Source organism: Mobula hypostoma, chromosome 15, assembly GCF_963921235.1.
Source record: "Mobula hypostoma chromosome 15, sMobHyp1.1, whole genome shotgun sequence".
Classification (NCBI taxonomy): domain Eukaryota; kingdom Metazoa; phylum Chordata; class Chondrichthyes; order Myliobatiformes; family Myliobatidae; genus Mobula; species Mobula hypostoma.
This window is the reverse complement of record NC_086111.1, coordinates 23,045,216-23,059,312: the sequence shown is the minus strand read 5'-3', so window position 1 is coordinate 23,059,312 and position 14,097 is coordinate 23,045,216. Positions and strand designations below refer to the sequence as shown.

The 14,097-nt window shown below is 42.7% G+C and overlaps 1 protein-coding gene across 2 annotated transcripts in view; it reads left to right on the top strand.

Annotated features, from left to right (window-relative positions):
* rad18 (RAD18 E3 ubiquitin protein ligase) overlaps positions 1-14,097 on the top strand; it is a 285,072-nt gene that overhangs the window by 86,918 nt on the left and 184,057 nt on the right. The window lies entirely within an intron of this gene.

Genomic DNA, 14,097 nt, shown 5'->3' with positions numbered 1-14,097 from the left:
CACACATTTTAATTCCACATCCCATTCCCATTCTGACATGTCTATCCACGGCCTCCTCTACTGTAAAGATGAAGCCACACTCAGGTTGGAGGAACAACACCTTATATTCCGTATGGGTAGCCTCCAACCTGATGGCATGAACATTGACTTCTCTAACTTCCGCTAGGCCCCACCTCCCCCTCGTACCCCATCTGTTACTCTTTTTTATGCACACATTCTTTCTCTCACTCTCCTTTTTCTCCCTCTGTCCCTCTGAATATACCTCTTGCCCATCCTCTAGGTCACCCCCCCCCCGTCTTTCTTCCCGGACCTCCTGTCCCATGATCCTCTCGTATCCCCTTCTGCCTATCACCTGTCCAGCTCTCGGCTCCATCCCTCCCCCTCCTGTCTTCTCCTATCATTTTGCATCTCCCCCTCCCCCTCCAGCTTTCAAATCCCTTACTCACTCTTCCTTCAGTTAGTCCTGACGAAGGGTCTCGGCCTGAAACGTCGACTGCGCCTCTTCCTATAGATGCTGCCTGGCCTGCTGCGTTCACCAGCAACTTTGATGTGTGTTGCTTGAATTTCCAGCATCCGCAGAATTCCTGTTGTTTGAAGTGATAGTCCTCCTTTCTGATTATTTACATTGGTACTTACTTACATCTATCTAAATCAAAAGTCACTCATCCCATGGCAGTGCAGTTCTTTAAATGTCTTTAATGTAACAGTGCCAGTTCGCAGATACAATTGAGGAGTAAAATGATGTTGTGATATTAACCAATGAGAAAATCTGCAGATGCTGGAAATCCAAGCAACACACACAAAATGCTGGAGGAACTCAGCAGGCCAGGCAGCATTTATGGAAAAGAGTATAAAGTCGACATTTCGGGCCGAGACCCTTCAGCAGGATATTGTGATATTAATTTATGACGAAATACACATGTATTTTTATTTTCTAATTTGCTGCACACGGATCTCCAGATCAAAAAAATATTCTCACTTATAGACGTTGCATGGTGTAAAGGCAAGTATCAGATGTGCTTCGTTATTCTCTACTTAACATGAACACATCACGAACAAGTGGATATTAGGCTTACTGGCTTATGAAGAATCTTAAGTTAAATTTCCATTTTATAATGTGGGATTCATAAACCTGTTACTATTTAAGGAGCACATTCTAATGCTTAATCCGCTTTTGATTACAGCTATTGATTTCCAGCAGGTGGGACAAATTCCATTTTTATTATTAGAGATTATAGGCTTGCATTCCACACATCTGCTTTTCTGTGTAAATCATACACTGATGAGTGCTACCTATTCACTGGTTGCACTAGATATTCCCTTCAGTATAATTAGCTGGAGGTGGGACTTTGAGGACGAAGTAAGTGAGAAGGCAGGTGTACATGCAACCAAGGAATATTAGTTTAGCCACCGGGATAGCCATGTTTACAGTAAAAGGGCAGACAGGGCCACTGCTTTAAATAGCATGTATTTCAATGCACTTAGCTGAACAGGTAAGGTGGATGAACTGAGGGTGTGGATTACCTGTAGGGGCTGTGAGTTTATGGCCATAACAGAAATGTGGCTGAGAGAAGGGTAGGACTGGCGGCTCAGTGTTCCGGATACCAATGTTTTCAGCATGACAGAGGAACACATAGATTAAGAGTGGAGGGGGTGATGCCTTTTTGATTAGGGAGAAAATAACAGCAGTGCCTAGAGAGGATATTCTTAAGGGATTTTTTAAAGAGGCCACTTCTGTAGGACTTAGAAATACAAAGTATACAGTCACCTTGGTAGGGCTATATTATAGACCTAGAGGATCAGATATGTCAAGATATTGTACATAGTTATGAGAATACTAGGTTAGTGCTAGAAGGAGATTTCAATTTTCCTGGTGTTAACTAGGCCACCAGGGCTTGGATAGAGGTGGAATATGTGCAGTGCATCCAAGATAGTTCCTCACTCACTATATGGAAGAACTGACTTGGGAAGGAGCAAAACTGCATTCCGCTTGGGGAGTGAAGCAGGCCAAGTAACTGAAGTGGCAGTTGAGAGCACTTTGGGTCCAGTAGCCCTAATTCTGTTAGTTTTAAAATAGTTATGGAAAAAGGTGGTTAAGCACAGCTTCAAGACCATATAAAATTTGCTGATGACACCACTATTGTGGGCCGTATCAAAGGTGGTGATAAATCAGCATATTGATGCTGATTGAAAATTAAGCTGAGTGGTGTAATAACAACAATCTCTCACTCAATGTCAGCAAGACCAAGGAACTGATTATAGGCTTCAGGAGAGGAAAACCAGAGGTCCATAAGCCAGTACTTGTCGGAGGATCAGAGTTGGAGAGAATCAGTAACATGGCTGTCACTATCTCAGATGACCTGCCCTGGACACATCATATAAATGTAATTGCAAAGAAAGCGCAACAGCACCTCTACTTCATTAGGAGTCTGTGGAGATATGGCATTTCACCAAAAACCTTAATAAACCTATAGATTTGTGGCAGAAAATCCTCTAAAAGGTAGTGGATTTGGCCCAGTACATCATCGGTAAAACCCTCCCAACCATTGAGCACATCTATGTGAAACGTTGCCGTAGAAAAGCAGCATCCATGATCAAAGATCCTCACCACTCAGGCCATGCTCTTTCCTCACTGCTGCCATCAGGTGGAAAGTACAAGAGCCTCAGGACTCGCACCACTAGGTTCAAGAACAGTTACCACCCCTCAGCTATCAGGCTTTTGAACAAATGAAGATAACTACACTCATTCTATTTCTGGTGTTCTCACAACCGATGGTCTCATTTCAAGGACTCTTTATCTTGTTATGTCATGCTCTTGACTTATTGCTATTTATTTATATTTGCATTTGCATAGTTTGTTCATTGATCCTGTTTGCCGTTACAGTTCTATAGATATGTCCGCAGGAAAAAGAATCTCAGGATTGTATCTGGTGACATGTACAGTATGTACTCTGTTCAATTTTACTTTGAACTTTGAGGTGGAACAGGTCCACAAGTTAAAGTGCTGAACTGGAGCTGGGCAATCTGTATCTAGGGCATTAGGCTGGATCTAGCTGGGGTCAACGGAGTGACTCTATTAAAGGCAAAGGAATAGTTGGCAGAGTGGGAGGCTTATAAAAGGGTCATATCAATAGTCTTGGAGCAGCATGTTCTTGAGTTAACCCTGGCTGACAAGAGGTAGCAAGGCTCTGGTTAGGGGAAAGAAGCGAAAATCGTGTTTTGGCAACTGGGTACAAATAAATCCACTGAAATATATAAAAGGTTTAAGACTAGGCTTAAGAGTCAAATCTTGGCGGGAGGAGAAGATGGCGGCGCACCGCGCGTGCGCAGCCCTGCGGTGAAAAATGATATCGTATCTGTTAAATAGGGGCCGTGGACAATTCTGATTTGATGGAGAATGGACGTGAAAGCACAGAGGAACATCTGGAGGAATTTCTGAAACGCCCGTTCGCTGCTGTTGTTACTGTGTGGTCGTGAATCTTTTAGAGGGTAGGCCTCAAAGTCCCTGGCCTTGCCTGCTTTTGGCAACTGAGAAGGAGGTCAAATCTTTCGGACAGAGATGGCGCTCAGTACTCGGTGTCGGAGAGCTGATCAGAGCTCGAAGTTTTCGGATGACTCAGAGTCGGATTGTGGTCGGCATGGCAGGGAGAGTTTTTATTCCTTCACCCATCTGCGTAAGATGTGGGACATTTGAGAAACTTTGAACTATACTGTGCACACGGACTTCTTCATCAAGTTATGGTATTGTTACACTGTTTGTAACTATATGTTATAATTATGTGGTTTTGTCAGTTTTTTTCAGTCTTTGTTTGTCCTGTGTTTTCTGACAGCACATCGGAGGAAATAATGTATCATTTCTCAATGCATGCATTACTAAATGACAATAAAAGAGGGCTACGTGTCTTCATAATCATAAATCAGAAAGGCAAAAAGAGGGTATAAGATGGATTTGGTAGGCAAGGTTAATGATAATCCCAACAGCTTTTTCAATTATTTTAACAGGAAAGGGGTGACAATGGGAGAGACTAGATCCTCATAAAGACCACCTTATACTGCAAGCAACTGGTTTGCAGCATGCGCTGACAGATGGTATCACTGACTGAGCGTTAACCATTCACCATGACCCAAGAATCCATCTGTATTTCCTCAAGTAATGCAATGTGATCATTTATATCTAACTGAGAAGGCTTTGGTTCAACTAAATGACTGCCTAAATGATTGACTCTGAAAACATGAGGAAATTACATCACGTGCTGCTTTATAAGTTGTCCTTGCTGCTGAAAGTACTAAAAAGAATGAAGGAGAAGACTTTGAGTCCTGTTGGACTGAGAAAAGGTAGTTGCACAGCAATAAAACCAGTAGATACATTTTTGCATTTAAATGACTCTTAGATATGCAGATGGATGTAAGTAAAATGGAGGGTTATAGACTGGGTAGGAGGGAACGGTTAGATTGATCGAGGAGTAGGTTTCTATATGTCAGCACAGCATTATGTCAAGTCAAGTCAAGTCACTTTTTATTGTCATTTCGACCATAACTGCTGGTACAGTACACGGTAAAAACAAGACAACGTTTTTCAGGACCATGGTGCTACATGAAACAATACAAAAACTATACTGAACTACGTAAAACAACACAAAAACTATACTAGACTACAGACCTATTGAGGACTGCATAAAGAGCACTGAACAGTGCAGGCATTACAATAAATAATAAACAAGACAATTGGCATAGTAGAGGGCAGTAATGTCTGTAATGGCGGGAAGAAAGACCCTGATGATCTTCTTAGCTGACCTCACTGCTGGGTCTTGCGATCCGAGATGGTGCAATTTCTGAACCAGGCAGTGATGCAGCTGCTCAGGATGCTCTCAATACAACCTCTGTAGAATGTGGTGAGGATGGGGGGTGGGAGATGGACTTTTCTCAGCCTTTGCAGAAAGTAGAGACGCTGCTGGGCTTTCTTTGCTATGGAGCTGGTGTTGAGGACCAGGTGAGATTCTCCGCCAGGTGAACACCAAGAAATTTGGTGCTCTTAATGATCTCTACGGAGGAGTCGTCGATGTTCAGCGGAGAGTGGTCGCTCTGTGTCCTCCTGAAGTCAACAACCATCTCTTTGTTTTGTTCACATTCAGAGACAGGTTGTTGGCTCTGCACCAGTCTGTTAGCTGCTGCACCTCCTCTCTGTATGCTGACTCATCGTTCTTGCTGATGAGACCCACCACAGTCGTGTCATCGGTGAATGGTTCGAGCTGTGTGTTGTAGCACTGTCGTGAGTCAGCAGAGTGAACAGCAGTGGACTGAGCACACAGCCCTGGGGGGGCCCCGTGCTCAATGTGATGGTGTTGGAGATGCTGCTTCCAATCTGGACTGACTGAGGTCTCCCAGTCAGGAAGTCTAGGATCCAGTTGCAGAGGGAGTTGTTCAGGCCCAGTTGGCTCAGCTTTCCAATCAGTTTCTGAGGAATGATTGTGTTGAATGCTGAACTAAAGTCTATGAACAGCATTCGAGCATACGTGTACATTTTTGTCCAGGTGGAGGGTGATGGCAATAGTGTCTGTTGAACGGTTGGAATGGTATGCAAACTGCAGGGGGTCTAGTGAGGGGGGCAGCAGGGTCTTGATGTGCCTCATGACGAGCCTGTCGAAACACTTCATGATGGTGAATGTGAGTGCAATGGGACGGTAGTTGTTGAGGCAGGACACTGAAGACCGGCACGGGGACGAAGGTGGCAGCCTTGAAGCACGTAGGAACAACGGCGCTGCTCGGAGCTATTGAAGATGTCAGTGAGAATCTCTGCTAGCTGCTCTGCACATCCTCTGAGCACTCTGCCAGGAATATTGTCTGGTCCAGCAGCCTTCCGTGGGATGATTCTGCACAGGGTTCTCCTTACATCGGCCATGGTAAGACACAGCACCTGGTCATTTGGAGAAGGGGTGGTCTTTCTCACCACCACGTCATTTTCCGCCTCAGAACGAGCGTAGAAGTTGTTCAACACAGCTGGGAGGGAGGCATCACCAGCACAGGCAGGTTGTGTTGTCTTGTAGTTGGTGATGTCCTGAATGCCCTTCCACATGCTCCTCGTGACGCCGCTGTCCTGGAAGTGGCTGTGGATTCGCTGGGCGTGTGCATGCTTTGCCTCTCTGATGGCCCGGGACAGTTTGGCCCTCGCTGTTGTTAGGGCTGCCTTGTCACCTGCTCTGAAGGCGGAGTCACGGGTCTTCAGCAACTCACGCACCTCCGCGGTCATCCATGGCTTCTGGTTAGCGCGTGTCGTGATGGTCTTGGCCACAGTGACGTCATCGATGCACTTGCTGATGTAGCTAGTCACTGATGCCGTGTACTCATCTAAGTTGGGAGAGTTGCCATCGGTTGCAGCCTCCCTGAACATGTGCCAGTCAGTGTGCTCAAAGCAGTCTTGAAGAGCAGAGATGGCTCCTGCTGGCCAGGTTTTCACCTGCTTCTGAACCGGTCTGGGGCACCTGAGCGGTCTGTATGCTGGGTTTAGCATAACAGAGATGTGGTCTGAGTAACTGAGATGGGAGCGGGGTTCCGCCCGGTACACGTCGTGAATGTTTGTGTAGACAAGGTCCAATGCGTTCTCCCCTCCGTTGCAAAGTCCACGTTCTGATGGAATCTGGGGAGCACTGACTTAAGGTTCGCGTGGTTAAAATCTCCGGCGACAATAAACAGGCCATCAGGGTGTGCGTCCTGCAGTTCACAGAGCGCTTCCTTAGCATTAGCGCTGGGGGGAATGTAGACACCAACTATAAGGACAGTGATGAATTCCCGTGGTAAGTAAAATGGTCTGCATCTAACAGTCACAGACTCCAGTAGTGATGAGCAGTATCTGGAAACCAGCACAGAGTTCTTGCACCATTCCGTATTGATGTAAACACACAAGCCACCACCGGAAAGAGCTGCATCTCTGTCTGCTCGAAACAAAAGGAGCCCCTCCAGCTGAATTAACACACATCAAAGTTGCTGGTGAACGCAGCAGGCCAGACAGCATCTCTAGGAAGAGGTACAGTCGACGTTTCGGGCTGAGACCCTTCGTCAGGACTAACTGAAGGAAGAGCTAGTAAGAGATTTGAAAGTAGGAGGGGGAGGGGGAGGGGGAGATCCAAAATGATAGGAGAAGACGGGAGGGGGAGGGATGGAGCCAAGAGCTGGACAGGTGATTGCCAATTGAAATTTGTTAAATTTGTTAGCAGCGGCAGTTCTATGCAAAACATAATATAGAAAAAGAAAAAAATAAATAAGTAAATCAATGACAGTATATTGAATAGATTTAAAATTGTGAAAAACAGAATATATATTAAAAAAAAAAGTGAGGTAGTCTTCATGGTTTCAATGTCCATTTAGGATTCAAATGGCAGAGGGGAAGAAGCTGTACCTGAATCACTAAGTGTGTGCCTTCAGGCTTCTGTACCTCCTACCTGATGAGAAAAAGGCATGCCTTGGGTGCTGGAAGTCCTTAATAATGGATGCTGCCTTTCTGAGACACTGCTCCTTGAAGATGTCCTGGGTATTTTGTCGGCTAGTACCCAAGATGGAGCCGACTAAACTTGCAACTCTCTGCAGCTTCTTTCAGTCCTGTGCAGTAACCACCCCCACCCCTCCATACCAGACAGTGATGCAGCCTGTGAGCATGCTCTCCACGGTACATCTATAGAAGTTTTTGAGTGTATTTGTTGACACACCAAATCTCTTCAAGCTCCTAATGAAGTATAGTTGCTGTCTTGCCTTCTTTATGACTGCATCGATATGTTGGACCAGGTTAGGTCCTCATAGATCTTAAGTAGACTAGATTAGATTCAACTTTATTGTCAATGTACAGAGTACAGATACAAAACTAATGAAATGCAGTTAGCATCCTACCAGAAATGCAAAAAATAGTGTTATTTACGAAATAACTGTGAATAAAAAGTAAGTGCTACAGCACACAAATATAAAGGTACTGAGACAGTACAATATGGATGCAATATTGCTTAGTGCTGTGATGTGAGGTTCAGCAGGATCACAGCCTCAGGGAAGAAGCTCTTGCTGTGCCTGCTGATATGGGAGCGGAGGCACCTGTAGCGCCTACTGGATGGGAGGAGAGTAAAAAGTCCATGGTTAGGGTGAAATGCATTCTTGATAATGCTTTTTGCCCTGCCCAGGCAGCGTTTATGGTAGATGTTCTCAATGGTGGGCAATTGGGTGCCGATAATCCGCTGGGCAGTTTTCACTACAGTCTTCAGGACTCTCACTACTAGGTGAGGAACAGTTATCACACTGCAACCATCAGGCTCTTGAACCAAAGGGGTTAATTTCACTCAACTTCACTTGCCCCATCATTGAAATGATCCCACAGTCTATGGACTCACTTTCAAGGACTCTTCATCTCAGGTTCTCGATATTTATTGCTTATTTATTTTTTTTGTATTTGTAATTTGGTGTCTTTTGGCATTAGTTGAAAGCCCAGGGTGGTCTTTCATTGATTCTATTACAGATTTATTGAGAATGCCTGCAAGAAAATGAATCTCAGTGACATATATGTACTTTGATAATAAATTTATGTTGAATTTTAATCATGCTTGCTTAACGAATAGACTGATTTTTATTTGCATAGTGTAGAAATAAGCAGTGTTATGCACTTCATGGACTTGAATTTATCGACAGTGTATAATCACTCTCCTGTGTTGTAAACTACAGCCTCAAAAAGTCCTGCTTTCAGTTTTTGGTTTAAACCATGGTTGACTTTGCATTGTTTGAAAGTTATCTTTAATTAATTTCTGTTTTAATCATCCTTCAGAAATATAATAGATGTGACTTGTTTATTAATTTTGAATTAGTCTAATGAATTCCAGATATTTGCAGCTTTTAAGGGAGAAAAACATCAAACTCAAACTTAATAATAAATTATCTATCATCAATGCTTTTTAAACTTGTATGCCGAGTGCATTGAAAATACAGTTTTTAAAATAACAGCATTTAAATTATAGAGTGAACCTTATTTAGTAAATGCTGTACCGTCCTTTAACAATTTGAGGCAAAAAAGCACTCTTAATGTGCCTCTTATGATCCATTGAGCATTGTTTCAAAGTTCGTAAAACGTTTGCTTGTTTAATTTGTTAGTTAAGCTAAAATATCTTGCTCTTAATCAAACCACTGCTGCTTGTTTGAAATTATCATCCTCACTATCTTCAATGTGAATCTTTCAATGAACTTAGTCATTGTGGATTCTTTTCTTGTACTGTTACCATCTTCTATTTTGATATTTTCCTAGAAGAACAAAATGAATAGTATGGTTCTTTTTAATACCAGTAGTAATTAGAGTTCCTGTGCCCCTCTGGACCACAGTATGCCCACAAAACTCATATGATATACGTTTTGTGGGTATACTGTGGTCCTGAGGAACTTTGTTAATTTGGTTGTATATATGTACAGTTAGATGACAATGAACTCAAAGAGTGAGTAAATTTCCAGGCAGAAAAGTATTTCTTCAGCATTAAGAAATATTGCCTTCTGATTAATAGTGATGCATTATAATTGCCAAAAGCTGTCTTCTATGGACCTCTAAGTTAGCCAAAGCTACTGTGCAACTATGTAGAGAAATTGTTAGTAGTTATAAAAATAATAGGGCTGTAATTGTGGGCCATTTTTGTTTCCCTAGTATTGATTGGACTACCCAGGGTGTTAAGGGCCTTACTCAGGAAGATGTAATACTAGACCTTCTCTTGGAGAACAAGACAAGACAAGTAACTGAAGTGGCAGTTGGAGCATTTTGTCCCTAGTGACCATAATTCTATTAGTTTTAAGGTAATGATGGAAATGGTTAAGACAGGTCCAAAGGTTAGGGTTCTAAACTGGAGCAGGGATAATTCTGGGGGAATTGGGCAGGACCTAACAGCATTCAATGAATGAGGCTCTTTAAAGGGAAAGGAATGATTATCAAGTGGGAAGCTTTTAAGTGTGTGATGTCAAGACTCTAGGAGTAAACATGTAGCTGTTAGTGTGAAGAGTAAGCTAGGCAAGTTTAGAGAACTCTGGCTGATGAAATATATTGAGGCCCAGGTCATGAAGAAGAAGGAAGCACAACGCACAATGAATGCTTCCTTCTTCTTCATGACCTGGGCCTCAATATATTTCATCAGCCAGAGTTCTCTAAACTTGCCTAGCTTACTCTTCACACTAACAGCTACATGTTTACTCCTAGAGTCTTGACATCACACACTTAAAAGCTTCCCACTTGATAATCATTCCTTTCCCTTTAAAGAGCCTCATTCATTGAATGCTGTTAGGTCCTGCCCAATTCTCCCAGAATTATCCCTGCTCCAGTTTAGAACACAATGTGTTCAGGGGGTTGGGGACAAGTGAATCCCTTGATGTCAATAAAAGATTAAAAATGCATTTGAGGGAAATCAGGGCAAAGAGAGGGTATGAGATGGATCTGGCAGGTGTAAGGTTAAGGAAAGTCCCAAGAGGTTCTCTAGCTACATTAAAAGAGTAGCCAAGGGGAAAGTAGGCTCCCTTCGAGATCAGCAGAAGATGGTGTGATTTTAAACAAATATTTCTTCTTCATATTTACTGAAGAGAAAATCGTGGTTGCTCAAGAGGCGAGGAACACTTGGAGGTGTATTGGAGGACATTCATATAACCAGGGAGGAGGTATTTGTAGCCTTGCAGCAATTAAAGGGGATGAATCCTCACAGCCTGCCTATGTGCATCCTCAGTCTTTATGGGAGGCTAGAAGAGAAGTGACCCTTGTGGACATACTTGCTTTATCATTAGCTACTGATAAAGTTCCTGAAGACCAGAAGGTAACTAATGTTCTGTTGTTTAATAATGACAAACGAGGGAATTAGAGACTGTTCAGCCTGACATCATTTATTGGAGGGAATTCTGAGGATCGGAACTATCAGCAGATAGATATCTGATTGGGAGGAATTAGCATGTTTTGTGTGTGAAAAATCATGCTTGATGACCCTTTAGAGCTTTTTGAAGAGGTGACCGAAAAGGTATTTGATGTCTTTTTGGACTTTAGCGAAGCCTTCAACAAGGTCCCATATGGTAAGCTTGTTTGGAAGGTTGGGCCCCATGGAATCCAGGGAGAGCTAGTAAGGTGAATTCAAAGTTGGCTCAGAGGTAAGAAGGAAAGGGTGGTGGTTGGAGCTTGTTTCTTGAAAAGGAAGCTAGTGGTGTGCTGCAGGTGTTAGTGTTGGGATGCTTCTTATTTGTTTCTTATATACATGATTTAGATATGAATGCACAAGGCTTGATCAATAAGTTTGTTGATGACATGAAATTAGGTGTTGTTGATAATGAAGAAGGTTATTATAGATTACAGGGAGAACTTGATGAGTTAGGGAAATGGGCCGAGGAGCTGCAAATGGATTTCAACTTAGAAAAGTTTGAATTGATGCAGTTAAATCAGGATAGAACTTACCCCAACCCTAACCTCAGATCAGTCTAACCCTTACTTGCTACATAGCCCTCCATTTTTCAACCCTCCATGTGCCTATCTAAGAGTTTCTTAAACATCCTCAATGTTCCATGCACTTCCATATAAATGAAAAACTTGCCTCTGATATTCCCCTATACTTTCCTTCAATTATCTTAAACATATGCTCCCTCATATTACCCATTTCTGTCCTGGGAAAGAGTCTCTGGCTGTCTACTCAATCCATGCCTCTTATCATCCTGTACATTTCTATCAAATCCCCTCTCATTCCAAAGCGAAAAGCCCTAGCTCGCTCAACCTTTCCTCACTAAACATGTTCTCTCATCCAGGCACCATTCTGCATTTGAGAACAGTGAATGGCAGGGCAAGGGTTGGTGTTGTAGAACAGAGGGCCATGGGAGTACAAGTGCTCAATTCGTTCAAAGTGGCTGTACAAGTAGACAGGGTGGTGAAGAAAACATTTAGCTCACTTGCCTTCATCAAGTTTGGGAGGAGGGATTTTTATGTTGTAGTTATGAGTCATTGATGAGGCTGCACTTGAAGGTTTGGTCACCCTGTTGTAAGAAAGACATTTTCATGATGGAGAGGATCCAGAATAGATTTACGAGGCCGGTGCCTGGACAAGAGGGCTTGAGTTACAGGGAGAGGTTAGTTGGCCAGTTGATCTTTATTCCTTAGTGTGTAGGAGGACGAGGGGTGATCTTATCTATGTTTACAAAATCATGAGGAGCATAGTGAAGGTAGATGGTAGCAATTTTTTCCATAAGGTAGGGGAATCTGAAATTAGGTGGCATAGATTTTGGGTGAAAGGGGACAGATTTAAAATAGAACTGAGGGGCAACTGTTTGATGCAGAGGGTGGTGAGTATGTGGAATAAGCTGCCAGAGGAAGTGGTTGAGGTAGGTAGAGTTGTATAATTTAAGAAGCATTTGCATAGGTATAGGCAGGAGCAGAGCTTAGAGGGATATGGAACGAGTGTAAGGAATAGGGATTAGATTATACTTGGGATGGATTTGGGGTGAATCTGTGCTCTATGATTCCACTACCTGCTTTTTCATCATGTCGACAAAATATTTAACTGATGCATCCAAATCACGTCAGCACAAAGCATGCCACTACTACTACTACTATGTCAATTAAGCCTAGGGGGCCGGCGTCGGGCACGATGATGGACTCTCCACTTCTCCCTCTCCCTCATCAGTGTGTTCAGTTCATCTACATTAGCCGCGCCTCTGTCTTCTAGGAGCGTGTTGACCATAGTGTTGGGAGGGCGCCCAGGGTTCATCCTCCCCTGCTTGGGCTCCCATATGATGACTAGGCTGGCAGGTAGCTCGGGGTGGGGTAGACAGTGCCCTGCGAGTTGCAGTCTTCTCACCTCGATTTTAGTGGTGAGCATTGGTAGGTCGTTATAGAGCTCGACGTTCGTCATGTGCTGTTGCCAACACACGTCAAGAGCCCTCCAAAGCATTCGTGTATAGCAACCATCTAGAGATTTTTGCATAGTCTTGGTGAGTGTCCACGACTCACATCCGTACGTAAGAATGGATTCTATGACTGCTATGAAAATCCTCTTTTTAAGCCCTCTGGTCAGGTTCGACTTCCAGATTTCCTTCATGTCGTTCATAGCCCTCCACGCCAGCGCCTTCCGTATCTTTATATCCTTCTCTGAACTCATCATTCTTGACCCAAGGTGCTTGTAGTCAGACTTTCTTAATGGTATCATTCTTTAATAAAGCATGCCAGTCATGAAAAATCTTGTACATTGTAGTGATTAAAAACTGCATGCTGTAAGAGAGGCTGTGGAATAATGATAGCTGGATGTAAATAGCATTTTTAGTTTAATAGGATGTTGATTTAACCTTCAGTTTTCACAGATGCATAAGTAGTGACCTAGCTTGGGAGGTGGATTTTAATATATTTAATTTACAAATAAATCTTGGAATGTTAAATAAGCATTTTTGGAAATTGAAAAATGTAATTCAGTCCAACAGCTGAAGGGCTTTTTGTTTCCATAGACTATCTCTGTTTATCTGGCCCGTATATTTACATTCATGCTCATCTAAAAACACTTTTCAAAATGCTGATTCCTAAATTCATTCTTCTACTGTATGAGCTCATCATCAAAATGGTCATTTTACACTTGGATTGAGTTAAGTATTATAGAACATTAACAATGAGCCGATTAACAAAATGGCAGTTTTAAAGTTTGTAAAGAATGTTTAATTGTATTGTGCTTTATTTTCTCTCACTGTGATTATAGTCAATATGGTGCTGTTCATGTTGAACGTATTTAGATTGTTTTTCAGAGAAGTCAGCATTAAGGAGAATGTAATTTAGGATTTGGAGATTAGTTACATGCTAAGATAATTACTTCACACATGGATGATAAAAAAAAAATGGAGGGCTTTGTAGGAAGGAAGGGTTAGATGATCTTGGAGTGGGTTAAGTGGTTGGCACAATGTGTTGAAGGTCCTGTACTGTGCTTTAGTGTTCTAAGATAGGTATATTTTTAGGAGCAAAGTTGTATGAGAACAAAAGAAATAAGAATAACAGTTGGCCATATGTACTTCCAAATCTCCACGGTCATTCAAAAGGTTAAAGTTGATGTGATTGTTGTCCTCATCTGCTCTTTCCTACCTGGTCATATGTCTTGA